The sequence below is a fragment of the Saimiri boliviensis genome, chromosome 6 (assembly GCF_048565385.1).
Source record: "Saimiri boliviensis isolate mSaiBol1 chromosome 6, mSaiBol1.pri, whole genome shotgun sequence".
Taxonomy (NCBI): domain Eukaryota; kingdom Metazoa; phylum Chordata; class Mammalia; order Primates; family Cebidae; genus Saimiri; species Saimiri boliviensis.
In genome coordinates, this window is record NC_133454.1 from 8,025,437 (window position 1) to 8,042,824 (window position 17,388).

Sequence of the window (17,388 nt, forward strand, 5' to 3'; positions counted from 1 at the left end):
TTGCCAGACGGAGGGAAGAATGAATAGTTTGTACCTGCCAAACGCATAGTCCAGAAGGCGTGACCACGCAACCCCACAGCCAAAGAGAACAAACCACCTCACTGCTGGGCCTCCGAAGGGAACCTACAGGCCTTATCTAATTTAATAGGGAAAGATGGTGTGAACCACGCAGCCTGCTACACGCAGGAACAGATATGAGGAGGCTGGGCTGGAGACGACAGCCACAAGCAACCACGAAGCCAGGATGACGCCCAGAAGAACAGACAAGAAAAGTAAGTAGCAGGTTGAGGGGTTTCCTTCCGGTGTTAGCAAGTCCAGTCCCTCACATACCCAGAAAGTCTAAACCACACAAAAAACTAATATAATTCCAAAGTAAGTCACCACTGTCCAGTGAAAAAAAAGTTCATGACCTGGATGTCAGGGAAAAAAGGCATAAGAAGAACTCAATGGTATAGTAAGATGAAAAATAAGTACTGAATTTATGTAAATATATATATTTTACTTTTGTGATCAGATTACAGATGACAAATACAGATTTTTCAAATATACGGAAAATAATGTAACACACCTAAGAGTTTAAAGCAATACAGACGTTTTGCTCTATCTTCCTCATCTCTTTTTAAAATATTTTATTTTGAAAATCTTTTCAGATCTACCAAAACATTACAAGACTATTACAATTAAATCTCACATACCCAGCACTTAGATTCAACCACTGTTAACACCCTGCCACCACACACCTTCTCTCCCTATGCATACATAATATAGACTTTACTTTTCTGAAACTAACTTTTGAGAGTTAGTTGCAGAGATCATGACCCTTTACTCTCAAAACTGTGTATCTTCTAAAACAAGGACATACCCTTGAATAACCTAGTGCAATTACCAAAATTTTTTAAATACCAGATACAAGTGATTTTCTATAGTCAAATCTCCCAAACGAGGCTTTATAGCAACAGTTTTTATCCAACCAGGATCCAGTCCTGCCCTACACACTGCATTAGTTGTCCTAACTCTGTAGTCACCTCATCCTGGAACAGTTCCACAGTCTTTCTCTGTCATTTGCAACCCTAACTTGTGTGGCGAGCACTGCCTGTTAAATCCAATGGGTTTGTATGATTGTTTCTCCATGCTCCAATCCAGATTCTGCATTGTGGCAGGAATCCCGAGGAAGGGCTGTGAGTCCTCAGGATAGCGCCACAGGAACAGCGATGACCCTTCCCCCATCACCAGGTGCAGTCAGCTATGGTGGTCACTTAGTCAAGGTGCTGTCTGCTAGGTTTCTTCCACTGTAAAAGTGCCTTTCCCCCTGTGCAATGGTAAGTGGTCTGTGGAGGGACCCTCAGAGACAGGGTCAATATTGTGTCCCAGAACACAGTTTCACCCAGTGGTGAATTAAATACTTCAAATGCGGTCGCAAAATCAAGATTTTTTCCAACTTGATTCATTCCTTCTACGTGTATTAGTTGCAATGATTATGAAGAGGAGCTTTCTCTTTATTTTTTAGTATCCACGTGGACTCACGTAATCCTTCGTTATTCAGTATTTTATAATCCATTACTGTTATTCACTCTGATGTTCAAATGGTTCCTATCAAACTACCACCTGTGTCCTTTGACATGCTCCCTTCAGTTCCTGAGCAGTCCCCACACATCCTAGTACAAAACGTTCTGGGCTTGTCTTGTTCTGTTTCCACTCCACAATTGGCCATTTCTGCAAAGAGCTCTGGGTTCCTTTTAGTGGGTAAAGAAACCATTTTAAAACCATTAGTTGGGTGCTCAATGTGTTCCCTGTTACTAAGATGTCATTGTTACTAGGCCTTTCTAGCAGAAACTAGAAAATAAATATTTTTTAAAAAATTTTAAGTTGCGATGGAAACGTTTACTTCTAATCCACTACTACTTGGTTCTTCTTTATCTTCCCCCATCCCATGTTTGTTCTTTCTTCTTTCAAGTGAGAATCCTGGCTCTCAACAGTCTCTACACAGTTACTTATTTACTCAGTCCCAAACTGTACACAAAATAATTTCAGAATTCTTAAAGCAAAGATAGCTTCTCATTTTCATTTTAAAAGGTTTCATCTGGACACTACATCAATAACTGACTATCTAGGGTCAAGAGCAGAAGCAGAGACCAGACAGGAATCTATTGCAATAACTCAGGAGATGGTATGAAGACAGACACAGTCACAGCACATGTCTACATGGAATCTCTTCTATCACCTCTATGTCCCAGCCTGTACAGGCTGAAGATTTTGGTTCCATGAAATGAAAAAGAATGCAAAAAGCTAGATGGAAGGCAAAAAAGAAAACCAAGTATCTCTGCCATAAAACTATTGACATGTTCACAAATGTGTTCTGCAAAGTCATGAAAATAACAGTGCTTATGGAGCATACAGGTTTGGGGCAGATCACTCACAAATCTATGCAGTTTTTTCTTTTTTAATCAAGAAAACTAGAATCCTAATCAAAATACACTTGCACAATGAAGGGGTGTATAAAGAAGGGTTGAAGCTGCCAAGTTACACACATAAAGACTAAATGCACAGAGAGCAGAGGGCATTGTAAAAATAGCACTTCTAAGATGGAACACACGATCAAACAGAGCCAAGGGGAAAGGGGGTCATCATGTACATGCTATAGTCTTCTTTTTCTCTCTTTTTTTTTTTTTTGAGACTTTGAGTCTTGCTCTGTCGCCAGGCTGGAGCGCAGTGGCGCAATCTCAGCTGACTGCAATCTCTGCCTCCTGGGTTCAAGCAATTCTCCTGCCTCAGCCTCCCGAGTAGCTGGCACTACAGGTGCACGCCACCATGTCCAGCTATTTTTTTTTTTTTTTTTTTTTTGGTATTTTTAGTAGAGACAAGGTTTCACCATGTTGGCCAGGATGGTCTTGATCTTTTGACCTCCGCCTCGGCCTCCCAAAGTGCTGGGATTATAGGCATGAGCCACAGCGCCCAGCCACTACAGTCTTCTTTAGCTTGCTTCATCCAGATGTTCTTACTTGGTGGCACAAATCATTCACGTGTTGGAAAAAATTAGGTATAAACCAATGTGATTCGTTATGTTGATATTTTACTATGTATGTTACTATCATTCCCCTATGTACTCATCACACATATGAGCTCCTTCCCATCACAGAATCAGGAGAGGAGATGGCATTTACTGAGCATTACTGTAAGAAAGGAATTAGATGCTCTCATTCAACCTAGTAAAAGAAACCTGTGAACAAGCTATCATTCTACCCATTGTACAGATGAGAAATAGAGGCTTAGACAGATTAAGTAAAGTGAGATAGCTAATACTTGGTCAAGTTAAAATTCACAAAGAGGGTGTGGCCATACTCTTTCCCCAACACCTATGACACCCTGAGGATGAATGGCCAAGGAGGAGAGAAGGTGTAGACAGGCCATGCAGTCTGGATAGAGTGGAGAAGGATGAGCACTATGGAATACAAGGCAAATCTGTAACACAAGCAGCAGCAGGAAAGGGCCAGCACCAATCTCCCCAGCAACCTGGTCCTGAGCTCTAGGCCCAAGTTCATAAAAAACCACAGAGCCACCAAGACTAGCCACCTGCAGTCAATGGCTGGCATGTGAGAACCTTACCCAGAGCACCTAAGACTACTCTGTATGGAGTCAGAAAAACCACTGGCAGGGTGGAGGGGACTGGCAGCATGGAGTTCCCCTGGTGGGGACAGAAGCTGGATTCATGGAAGAAAAGAGCCAGATCAAAAAAAATCATCAAAAATGTCACAACAGGAATATGACACGTGAGAGCTGGGAAGTGAATCCTTGAAGCAACCCCAGACTAGTCACACTTCCACTAAAGGAAATGTGCTTGGTCTTGGTTTTCCATTTTAAGAAATGAATGACGGAAAAAATGGGTGAGGGGGAGGAAGAGAGATTGGCTTCAGAAAAATGTTAAAGGAACAGATCATTTGAGGCCAAGGAGCAGCTTTGATAGACTTCTTCAAGTAGAAGAAGGGTTAGAACTAAATGACTCTTCAGCTGGTCTTCACTGACACAAAGGCCTAATGTGCATGCAACCAGTGGAAATCCAGTTAGATATGGGGGAGGGGGACTGGGCACAGTGGCTCACCCCTATAATCCTAGTACTTCAGGAGGATCACTTGAGGCCAGGAATTTGAGACCAGTCTGGGCAATAAAGTGAGACTTCCCATCTCTACAAAAATTAGCTAGGCATGGTGGCACACGCCTGTGGTCCCAGTTCATGGGAGTCTCAGGCAGGAAGATCACCTGAGCTCCAGTGGTTAAGGCTGCAGTGAGCCATGCTCATGCCACTATACTCCAGCCTGAGCAATACAGTGAGACACTGTCTCCAAAAAAAAAAAAAAAAAAAGAGAGAGAGAAAGAGAGAGAGAAGAGAGAGAGAGAGAGAGAGAGAGAGAGAGAGAGAGAGAGAGAGAGAGAGATGGAGGAGGGACTTTAAGCATCAAGGGGAAAAGTTAGGTAAGTCTTCTATAAATAGAAGTTATCTGGAGTCTTTATTCCTGAATGTTGCTTTAGAAAAGATCCCATTATATTCACCAGACGTCTGGTTTTCTCTTTTACTTCCCAGCAAGTTACTTAACCTCTCTGAGGTCTTCTCATTTGTAAAACCTCATAGAATTCCTAAGAGGATTAAATAAAAGGTCTGCTATAGCACCAGCACAAGGTAAGAATTCAGTAAATGGGAACTAGTATTTTTAGTTCTATGTCAGGTACCGTGGTAAGCACTGGAGACAGAAGAATGGAGGGCTCCCTTGCTGCATTGCTATTATTTACTTCAGTGCACTTATCATTGATGTCCTATTATTTATCTATCTGTCTCATAAAATACTACAGCAAACACATCACGAAAGCAGGACTCCTTGAATAACCGGGATCTTAAGATTTAAAGGGGACACAGCCTGAAACGAGATCCAACTTCATTAAGTCCTTCTGCATCATCTCTCCCTCAAAGATGCCTTTTAAAAGCTGAGTTCTGTAGTTCTTGCAACAAAGAAACCCTTCTGTGCAGTACAAGGCCTTGAGTGTTTAAATTTAGTACTGAATCAAAGATTGGTGATTCTGACAAAATGAAAAGGACTTACAATGACTGTTACTATTATGTAGACAACCGGTCATGAGACCTCTCTGCAAACAAGGGCATTCTAAAGAGACAAAACCCATGACAGATGCAGATGCTAGAGTGGCAAATGCTTTTTCAAGGAACCTCAAAAAAGAAAAGGGACATCCACCCTTTTTCATCAGAGCAGGGTATTTAATGCCACACAGTCTTTGTGCCAGCAGCATGCCCTCCCCAGGGCTCCATTCTCTCCTTTTCTACATGGGGCAACAGAGCACAGGTATTCTCCCTAAGGCACTCAACTCCACAGCGTGGAGCTTAACCCAAAAAGCATTCGCTGGGCACCTGCTATGTACATGGTACCACATGCAACACAAGAGATTCAAAGATAAGGAAGACATGGCCCCAGCCCTCCAAGGACTTACAGTCCAGTGGAGGCAGCCAAGGACATAAACCACCAATTATTGTAGATAAAAACAAATCACATAAGTGTAATGGCTGAACCATGACAAATGTTCATATTCAAAGGAGGAGAGGAGGGAGCCCAGGCTGGGAAAACAGCACAAGCAAACACCGAGTCTTTAAAGCTGACAGCCCGTTTAGGACAGGGAGCAGCAGACCACCGTGCCTTAGGACAGGGAGCAGCAGACCACCGTGCCTGGAGCACACAGTCAAGCTGGGGTCAGATAAAGGACACCGTGGGGTGACATGCTGGCAAGTTCAGACTTAATTCCATGAGTAGAGGCAAGGAGGATTCAGCAGGTGAGGGTGGGGAGCTGTGTTTTGTGTTTTCAAGTCCCCAGTGGTGCTATAATCCATACACCCATGTTCCTAATGACCAGTGAGGCTGCAGTGCTGAGCTGAGGGTGGGGTTGGTGGTGGTGCTTAACAGACTAGGCAACCTCCCCAGCAGGAATCCAAGGGGTGGGGAAGATATCCCAGGGCGGCACAGCCAGAGACCCAGGACAAATCGGCAGCTTCTGAGCTGGGCTGTGAGCTTGCCCCATGCAGACCTGTGTCCCTCAGACACACTACAGGAAAGCGGCAGAGAGCACACACCAGTGCCTGAGAACCAGGCCCTGGTCACCTGTCAAAGGGTCAAAGCAGGGTTAGGGATGTTCAGTAACTAACCTGCGCAGAGTACTTCCTAGGTACCAGACATCATTCCAGTGCTTCACATGCTAATTTATTTAATTCTCACCCTGTAACACAGGTTCTATTACTGCCCCATTTACTGACAAAGAAGCTGGGCACTGAGAAATTCTGTAACTTGTCCGAGGTCTCACAGTGACTGTGTGCCATGCCAGAATTGGAACCCGCCTTGTAACTCATGCCTTAATCACTATTCCACAGAGTCTCTCAAAAGTGAAAAATCTATTTTGAAGGGATTGCTGCTGGGAAAGAATACGATGCGTAAAGGACCTAGCCACATAGTCATTCATTGACTGGGGCGAATACAGGGTGACTGTTAGTTAATGCTGGTCCTGAGGACAGCAGGCGAAGGCACCAAGAGTGAACGCCTGAGTGCAGTGGGGCCTCAGCAGTGTTTCCCCTTGGGACACCCACCACTTTGGCTGCCTACCTCCAGGGCCCTGGCCAGGCCCTCTAGGGTTGCTAAGCTTCTCACAGGCCCTCAACAGACAGGATTTCATACTCTGCCAGGTACTGAGAGCCAACTGCTGGGACCCACCCAGGACCAGGCACCCACACCGGATCTGACCCACGGCTGCCAGGCACAGCCCTCCTCCTCACCATCCACTGTGCTGGCCTGGCTTCAAAAACTATCATGAAGCCTCAGAGCAGACTCGCTGATGTGACCAGCTCAGGTCCCTCCAAAATCAGTGCCAGCATCCCTGGGACAGGAGGGAGGAACAGGCATACCTATGGAGCTCCCACCAAAGGGTCCTGATAAAACTTTTAGGAAACAAAGTACCAGGATGGATTCCAGGACACACAGTCACGCCCGCCCCATGCAGGTGTTTCAGTCAATGAAGGACTGCATATACGATGGTGGTCCTGAGGATTTTACTCTATCCTTTCTATGTGTAGGTATGATCAGATACACAAATACTTACCATTGTGTTACAACTGCCTACCGTATTTACAGGTCTGCAGTCTAAAAGAAAAACTATACCATCTAGGTTTGTGTGAGTTTCGTGTGAGTTTGCTCTGGTGCACGCACAACAATGAAATTACGAGATGACTCCTCTCTCTGAACATGCCTCTCAGAATGTATCCCGTTGTTAAAGGATGCTGTATTAGTCAGGGTTCTCTAGAGGGACAGAACTAATGGAAAGATACATACATAAAGGGGAGTTTATTAACTCACACGATCGCAAAGTCCCACAATAGGCAGTCTGCAGGCTGAGGAGCAAGGAGAGCCAATCTGAGTTCTGAAACTGAAGAACTTGGAGTCCGATGTTCAAGGGCAGGAAGCATCCAGCACGGGAGGAAGACGTAGGCTGGGAGGCTAGGCCAGTCTCTCTCTTCACATTTTTCAGCCTGCCTATATTCCAGCCATGCTGGCAGCTGATTAGATTGTGCCCACCCAGATTAAGGGTGGATCTGCCTTTCCCAGCCCACTGACTCAAATGTTAATCTCCTTTGGCAACACCCTCACAGACACGCGCAGGACCAATACTTTGTGTTTTTGAATCTAATTAAGTTGATAGTATTAACCATCACAGACGCATGACTGTGTATTACAGTGCCGATCCTCCAAGCTCACATAAGTCAGTAAGCCTGAACTTATTGAAATACCTCCTCATTCATCTCCATATCTGCTTCTGGTCCTGTCTAATCCATCTTCCACGAAGTATATGAGGTGAGATTTTTAAAAATGTGTATCTGATCATGTCACTCACAGCTAGAAGTCCTACAACTGCACACTGGATAACTCTAAAATCCAAATCCCACTAAGCCCTCCTTGATCACACCCCCGACCACTTCTGTAATCTCTTTATACCACTGACTCTTGCTCCTACCCAGGAGGTTCCAGAAACACAGATTCTCTTTCAGATTCTCCAAGAAGGCAGTTTCATTTTTCCCCAAGAGGCTTCACAGCGCTAGGGATGACACAGCTTAAGTGTTGCCTCCTCAGCAAGCCACCCACAAGGCCCCATCTGAGTGAGGCTCCCTCACCTAGGCACTTGTTCCAAAGCTCTGATCACAGCCAGAGTTCTGAAATGACTGAGGAACTATCTCCCCTGGAGACTTGGCCCCAGGACCAAGTCTGCCTTCTTCATGATGGGACCCTAGCGCACAGGAGAATACTCTATGAATACATTTCCGATGAAGAATATGAATGAATGGAGAAAACAGGAAAAAGAGTCATTACCATCAGGCAGGCATGAGCTGTATGTAGTGCCCAAGTCAGAAGGGTGCTGCGGCGCATCTGATAATGATGCCCTTCAATGCTACAGAGGGCCCTGATCACAAGGCGAGATGCCTTCTGGCCACACGTGCTCCTTGCACCTCTTCTTTGCTGTTAAGCAGTAAGTACCCTAAGAACGTACCTTCAGTCCTTAAAAGGGCATCATTTTTCTGTTCCACTATTCATGTCAATGTGTGCAACAAAGAAAACACAGTGAGAACATAAAGGCTAAGGATGTTTATTGAAAAGGAATGAAGCCTTATTTAGAAGAAGAATGTCAAGACCATCGGCCCCTGGACTCTCCCCTATCTAAGGACACTGGGGATAGGGAGATGGCAAGTCTTAGTTACCATCAGCCAACATCACCCCAGCGGAGCCTCCAGAGCCCATTAAATGGCACCTGAATCTGAGTGGGAGCTGGAGAGAAGCGTGAGGCCTCTGGCTCAGTTTTGTTGGAGGCTCAATTTTGCAAAGCACCTTCAGGTTGTAGGAGGTTAATTTACACTAGTTCGGCGCCAATCAACATTTACTGAATACCAAGTATGTGTCAGACCTCTTTCTACATATTATCTTATTTAAAGGGTTTCTGCAAATGAACCATCTGGTGTTGTCAGGGAGGAGATGTAAATCTCACCAACCAAGGGTACAGCCAAATAAGAATGTCTCTCTCCGAAAAATAAGTTTCCCACAAGGGAGCAGCTATGCTTTTTGAAATAAGGACCCTTACATTAAATCATAAAATGTAGAGCAGAGGTTAACATTTAAAAGAAAGACTTTTTAGCAGACAAATTCACATTTCCTAATAAATAATATGTGATAGTTGACTAGATTTAAACAGGAAACAGAGGGTTCGGAAGTGAAACAAATAGGGTTTTTAAAACCTTTTAGCTTAAAAAAATTGATTAAAAAATAGTTAAGATGGATTTCAGAGGAGAGAGGGGATTTCATAAGCCAAGGAAAACAATCTGAGACCTGTCCGTCTCTCTAAGATCAAATGCCCCAGGCCAAAGATAAAGGTGGGCACCGGGGAGGGAAGGGAAGTCATCAGACACGGCCAAGTGTCAGAGTGACCCCAGAAATACTTGTCTCATGGAATCCTAGCATAAACAGGGAACTACAAGCTAAAACAATGAGACGCCATTTTAACCATTAAGAACGGCAAATTTAAAACTCTGAAATTATTAAGCCTTGGTAAAGAAGCAAGGGGTCTGGCCTACATTGGTGATGGGAGTGTAAACTGGTATTCCGGAAGGCAGCTGAAAGTGCCTTTTAAATTTAAAATGTGCACAACTTTTGTCCCTCTGACTTCAAACCCCACCAGAGCAATAGTTCTCAACATGTGGTCTGGAAACCCTGAAACCTGAGACCCTTTCAGGAGCTTCATGACATTAAAACTATGCTCACGATACTACGACGTTATTTGCTTTTCTCCTCTCGTTCTCTCATGAGTGTACGCAGTGCAGTCTGACAGGTTACGGATGTGGGATATCACAACATAAGGAATGAGAATCCAGAATCCAGTCATCTACTATGAAACCAAACATTAAGCAGATTTTCAAAAATGGAAAACAATGCCATTCTTATTCCTGCATTTTTCTTTTATAATTATTTTTCATAAAAATATATTACACCTGAACATGAGCAATGGGTTTACTTTAAATCAATCAATAAATATTTTTAAATCTGTCAGTTTTAATTTCTAATATAATAAATACCAACAGACAACACCCAACAACAAAAGCTTTTTGAAATCCTCAAGAAATTTTAAGGGTGTAAAGGGGTCCTAAAATCAAAACGTTTGAGAACCATAGCTCTAGAGAAACATTCTGCAGGAAGAAGCACATGTAAGGATATTCCCTAAACCACTGTTTGTAGTAGGAAAAAGTGGAATGAACATACTAACCCATAAACAGACGGTTAAATGAACTGGGGTATAGTCACATGACGGAAAATTATGACACATTTAAAAAGATGAGGCAGATGTGCATGCACAAACATGAAGATGTCTCTGGGATGTATTAAAGATAAATGAACAAATTGCAAAAAAAAAACGAGCACTGTAAAACAACATGCGCTAAACACGAACAGTAGTTACCTCTGGGGAAGAAACAGATTGAGTTGTGTCCATAAAAAAAAGGGCAGGGCTTTAATTTTTCCTCTTACTGTCTGAACTTTATCACAGACATATATAGACATTTGGTAAATTAAATTAATCTGGAAAATTCCCTCCATTGCCACACCCGCAGCGAGGGCTGGGGTTGACTCGGTGAGCGCCCCAGGACAGCCATACCACACCCAGGAATGGGTGTCTTGTTAGCTGAAGCACCAAGTCCATGTATAGCCTATTTATCCTTCATACCAAAATATTCACCACTTTCTGAACCAATCTGGAAGTTGTAATTTTTTTCAAAGCATTTCTAGTCTATTTAGCCCATCCGTTATTTATTACAGCTTCCTACAATGACAAGAACAGCAGTAATAAAACTTCTGACCAACAAGCTATAAATTGAGGATTCCCACAAGCCCTTCCTAGGGTTCATCCCTTTGCTAGAGTGACTCACAAACTCAGGCAAACCCTTTACTTACTATTGGCAATTTATAAATAAAGGATCTTTTAAAGCATACAAAAGAACAGACAGGTGAAGAGATACACAGAGCAAGGTTCAGAAGGGTCCTGAGTGAAGGCGCTTCTGCTCCCATGGAGTTGGGATGCACAACCCTCCCAGCGTGGGTGTAACCTGGATGCCCTCTGAAACTTCTCCCCGGGTTTCTATGGAGGCATGGTTGATTAGGTCATCAGCCACCAGTGATCAACTCAAGCTTCAGCCCCTCTCCTCTCCAGTAAGGTCAGAGGTTGGGACTGACAGTCTCCGTTGGGACTGACAGTCTCCACCCTCTGATATGTGGTTGGCTCCCTTGGCAACAAGCCTGGCTCCCACGGCTCTCCAGGAGATCACTGCCATCAGTGACCTCATTAGCAGAGTGCTGTGAAACCAAAGACCAAATAAATATTTCTTATATATCAAAAGAGTGTTCTACATAACTGTAATATTTTTAAAGTCCAATAGTGAGATCGCCTGACAAGTTTCCAGTAAGGATCCTGCTGATAATGATGCTCTTCCTGTAACTCAAGAGCCTTTTAAATATTTAATATATTATGAGAAATTAATCTGCTAAGGAGCTGTGACAATTGGTGCCAAGCAAGTCACTCACTTAGATTGCGGAGCTTCTGTTTCCCTGCTCATGGTTCCAATATTTTATAACTTTACCTAACTATCTACTCACATCTAAAAACAAGCCAGTATGAAAGCAGTGACAAAATGGATGGTCTGCTATTTTCATGAGAATTAATAGACCAGCTGAACAACATAAATAGCCCAAAAAGAGGCTTACTTACTTAAAAGGTGACTATATGATTGGAAAATCATCACAGATCAATGAGTAAGGAATGAGTTTCTCAATAAATGACAGTGGGACATTATCGGCTAGTCTTGACTTATAGCATCTAAAGAACGAAACACTCTGTAGAGTTAAGTGTTCAAATAAAATCATTAAAGATAATTTTTTTTAATTGATAGATCTAAGGATAGGCTATGACAGTCTAATCATAATGGAACTGAAGAAATAATTAAAAGATGGGTAGTTTGGACGATTCAAAATAACTTCTGCTTATCAAATCTTATACCGTGAAGGTTACTGAGGGGCGGCTGTTGGGGGAAATGGGCATGGTTAATGGTCACAAAAATAGAAAGAATAAGAATGAATGAATAAGATAGCACAACAGGGCAGCTGTAGTCAATAATAACTTAATTTTACATTTTAAGATAACTAAAAGAGTGTAACTGGATTGTTTGTAACAAAGGATAAATACTTGAGGTGATGGACACTCCGTTTCTCCTGATGTGACTGTTACACATTGTATGCCTGTGTCAAAATATCTCACATACTCTATAAATTTATACCCCTATGTACTTACAAAAATTTAAGTAAAAAATTAAAAAACAAAAATGTTTAACAGAACCAGAATTCAAAGGTGATTGACAACTGGAAAAGAAAACATCTACAATAAAGCCTAGCTAAAAATATTTGAAACATAGAAATAGTTAATAGAACCCATTGAGAAACCAACATTCCCTTGGAAAAATAGGAACTGACAACTTGTAGAATTATACAAATGGAAAAAATACAGATTAAAAAACTCAATGCTGTAACTGAATGAATGTCACTTAAAACTATGGCACACCTTTGTTCACCTATTCAACTGTGGATGATAATCCACTAACTTCTGCCAGCTGTGGGGAAAGTCACTTCTTCAGCTGCAGGAAGAAGTGTCCACTGGGGTCTGTCCAGAGAGCAACCCAACCACACCAGTCAAGTCTTAAAAAGGTCCCCTCGTAATTACAATTATACAATCTGTTGAAATGCTGAGCTCTTTAGAAAGGTGGTTTATTATGCATAGGAGTGTTCTTCACGATGCTGGTTTTATTACAAAAAATGTGAACAGTTAAGTTTCGACACATTTGCACAACACTCCAAGTCACTGCCAACAAAAAAATCAAGTGTACAACAATCGAAGAACATGGTGACATGGCCTTGGCAACTGGAAAAGAAAATACCTACAATAAAGGCTAGCTAGAAAGTATCTGAAACATAGGAACAGTTAACAAAACCCATCGAGAAACCAACATCCCCTCGGAAAAATATGCAAAAGATAATAGGGGACTCCTTAATGTTTGGCTTTTAAAAACTTTTTAAGTTACTGGCTAGGAGGACTTCCGCCAAGATGGCCGAATAGGAACAGCTCTGGAGCACAGTTCCCAGCAAGAGCGATGAAGATGGCAAGTAATCTTGGCATCTACAACCCAGGTACCGGGTTCATCTCAATGGGACTGGTTGGACAGTGGGTGTAGCCCAAGGAGGGCAAATCAAGTACAGGAGACCAGAGAACTCCCCCACCTACCCAAGGGAGGCCATCGGGGATTTTTCCAGGCACTCCAGCACTCTGGCTCAGATACTGCACTTCTCCCATGGTCTTTATAGCGCAGACACCAGGAGACTCCCCCCGACACCAACACGGCAAGTTTCCCGCACAAAACAGGGCGGCCATTTTAGCTGGCACCACAGGTTTACCACACAAAACTGGGTCGTTTTAGCCCGGGCCTGGAACAACTGCAAGACAAAACCACCCATTCCCCTGAAAAAAAAGTGGGCTGAAGACAAGCAGTCAAGTGATCTGGCTTGGCAAGTCCCACCCCCATGACCAGCAAACTGAGTCCCACTGACTTGAGATTTTCTCAGCCAGCACAGCAGTTTGAGCTCAACCTGGGACTGTCTAGCTCAGTCAAGGGAGGGGCATCCGCCATTACAGAGGCGGTTCTAACCTTGCCTGTGTAAACAAAATCACAAGGAAGTTTACACAGCAGCTGGGCAGAGCCCATGGTAGCTCAGCAAGGCCTCAGCAGGCAGACTGTGACTGGACTCCCACCTTGCTGGGCAGGGCAACTCTGAAAAACAGCAGCAGCCCATCAGGGGTTTATAAATAAAGCCCCACCTTCCTGGGACAGAGCACCTGAGAAAAGGGGAAGTTGTCAGTTCCACTTCAGCAGACTTAAACGTCTCTGCCCAGCAGCTCTGAAGGAAGCAATGGAGCTCACAGCACAGCAACTGAGCTCTGAAAAGGGACTGACTGCCTCCTCAAGTGGCTCCCTGACCCCTGTATATCCTGAGACACCTCAGACAGGAGAGCTCTGGCTGACATCTGATGGGTACCCTTCTGGGATGAAGCTACCAGAGGAAGGAACAGGCAGCGGTCCTTGCTGTTCTGCATCCCTCGTGGGTGATTCCCAGGCAAGCAGGGTATGGAGTGGACTTCCAGCAGTCCTACAGCAGAGGGGCCTGTTAGAAGGAAAATTAAAAAAAAAAAAAAAAAAAAAAAAACAGAAAGAAATAGCTTCAACATCAACAGAAAGGATGTCCTCTCAGCATCCCATCCAAAAGTCACCAACTTCAAAGACCAAAGGCAGATAAATCCATGAAAATGGGAAGAAACCAGTACAAAAGGGCTGAAATCACCAAAAACCAGAACATCTCCTCCAAGGGATCACAACTCTTCAGCAGCAAGGGAACAAAACTGCATGGAGAATGAGTTTGACAAATTGACAGAAGCCGACTTCAGGAGGTAGGTAATGACAAATTTCACTGAGCTAAAGGATCATGTTCTGACCCAATGCAAAGAAACTAAGAACCTTGAAAAAAGGTTAGACGAAATGCTAACTAGAATAACCAGCTTAGAGAAGATTATAAACGACTTGATGGAGCTGAAAAACACAGCATGAGAACTTCACGAAGCATACACAAGTTTGACTAGCTCAATCGATCAAGCAGAAGAAAGGATATCAGAGACTGAAGATCAGCTCAATGAAATAAAATGAGAAGGCAAGATCAGAGGAAAAAAAGTGAAAAGTAATGAATAAAGCCTCCAAGAAATATGGGACGTGAAAAGACCTAATCTCCGCTTGATCAGTGTACCTGAAAGTGGTGGGGAGAATGAAACCAAGTTGGAAAACATTCTTCAGGATATTATCCAGGAGAACGTTCCCAACCTAACAAGGCAGACCAACATTCAAATTCAGGAAATACAGAGGACACCACAAAGATATTCCTCAAGAAGATCAACCCCAAGGTACATAATCATCAGATATACCAGGGTTGAAATGAAGGGAAAAAATGCTAAGCACAGACGGAGAGAAAGGTCGGGTTACCCACAGAGGGAAGCCCATCAGACTCACAGCAGCTCTTTCAGCAGAAACCCTACAAGCCAGAAGAGTGGGGGCCAATAGTCAACATCCATAAAGAAAAGACCTTTCAACCCAGAATTTCATATCCAGCCAAACTAAGCTTCATAAGTGAAGGAGAAATAAAATCCTTTACAGACAAGCAATTGCTGAGAGATTTACTAAGCAAATAGCACAAAGCAGGGGTTGCAATCCTAGCCCCTGATAAAACAGACTTTAAACCAGCAAAGACCAAAAGAGACAAAGAAAGGCATTACATCAATGCAACAAGAAGAGCTAACTATTCTAAATATATATATATGCACCCAATGCAGGAGCACCCAGATACATAAGCAAGTTCTTACTGACCTACAAAGAGACTTAGACTCCCACACAATAATAGTGGGAGACTTTAATACTCTATTGTTAATATTAGATCAACAAGACAGAAAAATATCAAGGATATCCAGGACTTGAACTCAGATCTGGACCAAGCAGATGTAACAGACATCTACAGAACTCTCCACCTCCAATGCGCAGAATATACATTTTTCTCAGCACCTCATTGCACTTACTTTAAAATTGACCATATATTGGAAGTAAATCACTCCTCAGCAAATGCAAAAGAACAGAAATCATAACAAACAGTCTCTCACACCACAGCGCAATCAAATTAGAACTCAGGGTCAAGAAACTCACTCAAAACCACACAACTACATGGAAACTGAACAACCTGCTCCTGAATGACTATTGGATAAATAATGAAATGAAGGCAGAAATTGGTTTCTTCAAAACCAATGAGAATGAAGACAGAATGTACTAGAATCTCTGGGACACATTTAAAGCAGTCTAGAGGGAAATTTATAGAAATAAATGTCCACATGAGAAGTGAGGAAAGATCTAAAACAGACACCCTAACATCACTATTTAAAGAACTTGAGCAAGATCAAAAGCTAGCAGAAGACAAGAAATAACTAAGATCAGAACAGAACTGAAGGAGACAGAGACACAAAAAACCCTTTTAAAAACTTCAATAAATCCAGGAGCTGGTTTTTTGAAACCATCAACAAAATAGACCACTAGCCAGACTAATAAACAAGAAAAGAGAGAAGGATTGAATAGATGCAATAAAAAATGATAAAGGGGATATCACCACCAATCCTACAGAAATACAAACGACCATCAGAGATTACTACAAACACCTCTATGCACATAAACCGGTAAATCTAGAAGAAATGGATACATTCATGGAAACTTACACCCTCCCAAGACTAAACCAGGAAGAAGTTGAGTCCCAGAACAGACCAATAACAAGGTCTGAAATTGAGGCAGCAATTAATAGCCTACCAACCAATAAAATTCCAGGACCAGGTTGGTTCACAGCCGAATTCTACCAGAGGTACAAAGAGGAACTGGTACCATTCCTTCTGAAACTAATCCCAACAATATAAAAAGAGGAAATTCTCCCTAACTGATTTTATAAGACCAACCTCATCCGGATACCAAAACTTGGCAGAGACACAACTAAAAAAAAAAATTTCAGGCCAATATCCATAATGAACATTGATGCAAAAATCTTCAATAAAATACTGGCAAACCAAATCCAACAGCACATCAAAAAGCTTACCCATTATGATCAAGCTGGCTTCATCCCGGAGATGCAAGGCTGGTTCAACATACGCAAATCTGTAAACGTAATCCATCACATAAACAGGACCAAAGACAAAAACCACATGATTATCTCAATAGATGCAGAGAAGGCCTTCAACAAGATTCAACGGCCCTTTATGCTAAAAACTCAATAAACTAGGTATCGAGGGAATGTATCTCAAAATAAGAGCTACTTATGACAAACTCACAGCCAATATCATATTGAATGGGTATAAACTGGAAGCTTTCCTTTTGAAATCTGGCACTAGACAAGGATGCCCCTTCTCATCACTCCTACTAAACATAATATTGGAAATTCTGGCCAGAGCAATCAGGCAAGAAAAAGAAATAAATGGTATTCAATTAGGAAAAGAGGAAGTCATATTGTCTCTATAGACAACATGATTGTGTATTTAGAGGACCCCATTGTGTCAGCCCAAAATCTCCTTAAGATGATAAGCACCTTCAGCAAAGTCTCAGGATACAAAAATCAATGTGCAAAAATCAAGCATTCTTATACATCAATA

General features: G+C 42.6%; 1 protein-coding gene across 1 annotated transcript in view; it reads right to left on the minus strand.

Annotated features, from left to right (window-relative positions):
* The window catches only part of PANX1 (pannexin 1), a 67,636-nt gene that overhangs the window by 38,991 nt on the left and 11,257 nt on the right, over positions 1-17,388 (minus strand). The gene's annotated exons all lie outside the window — the stretch shown is intronic.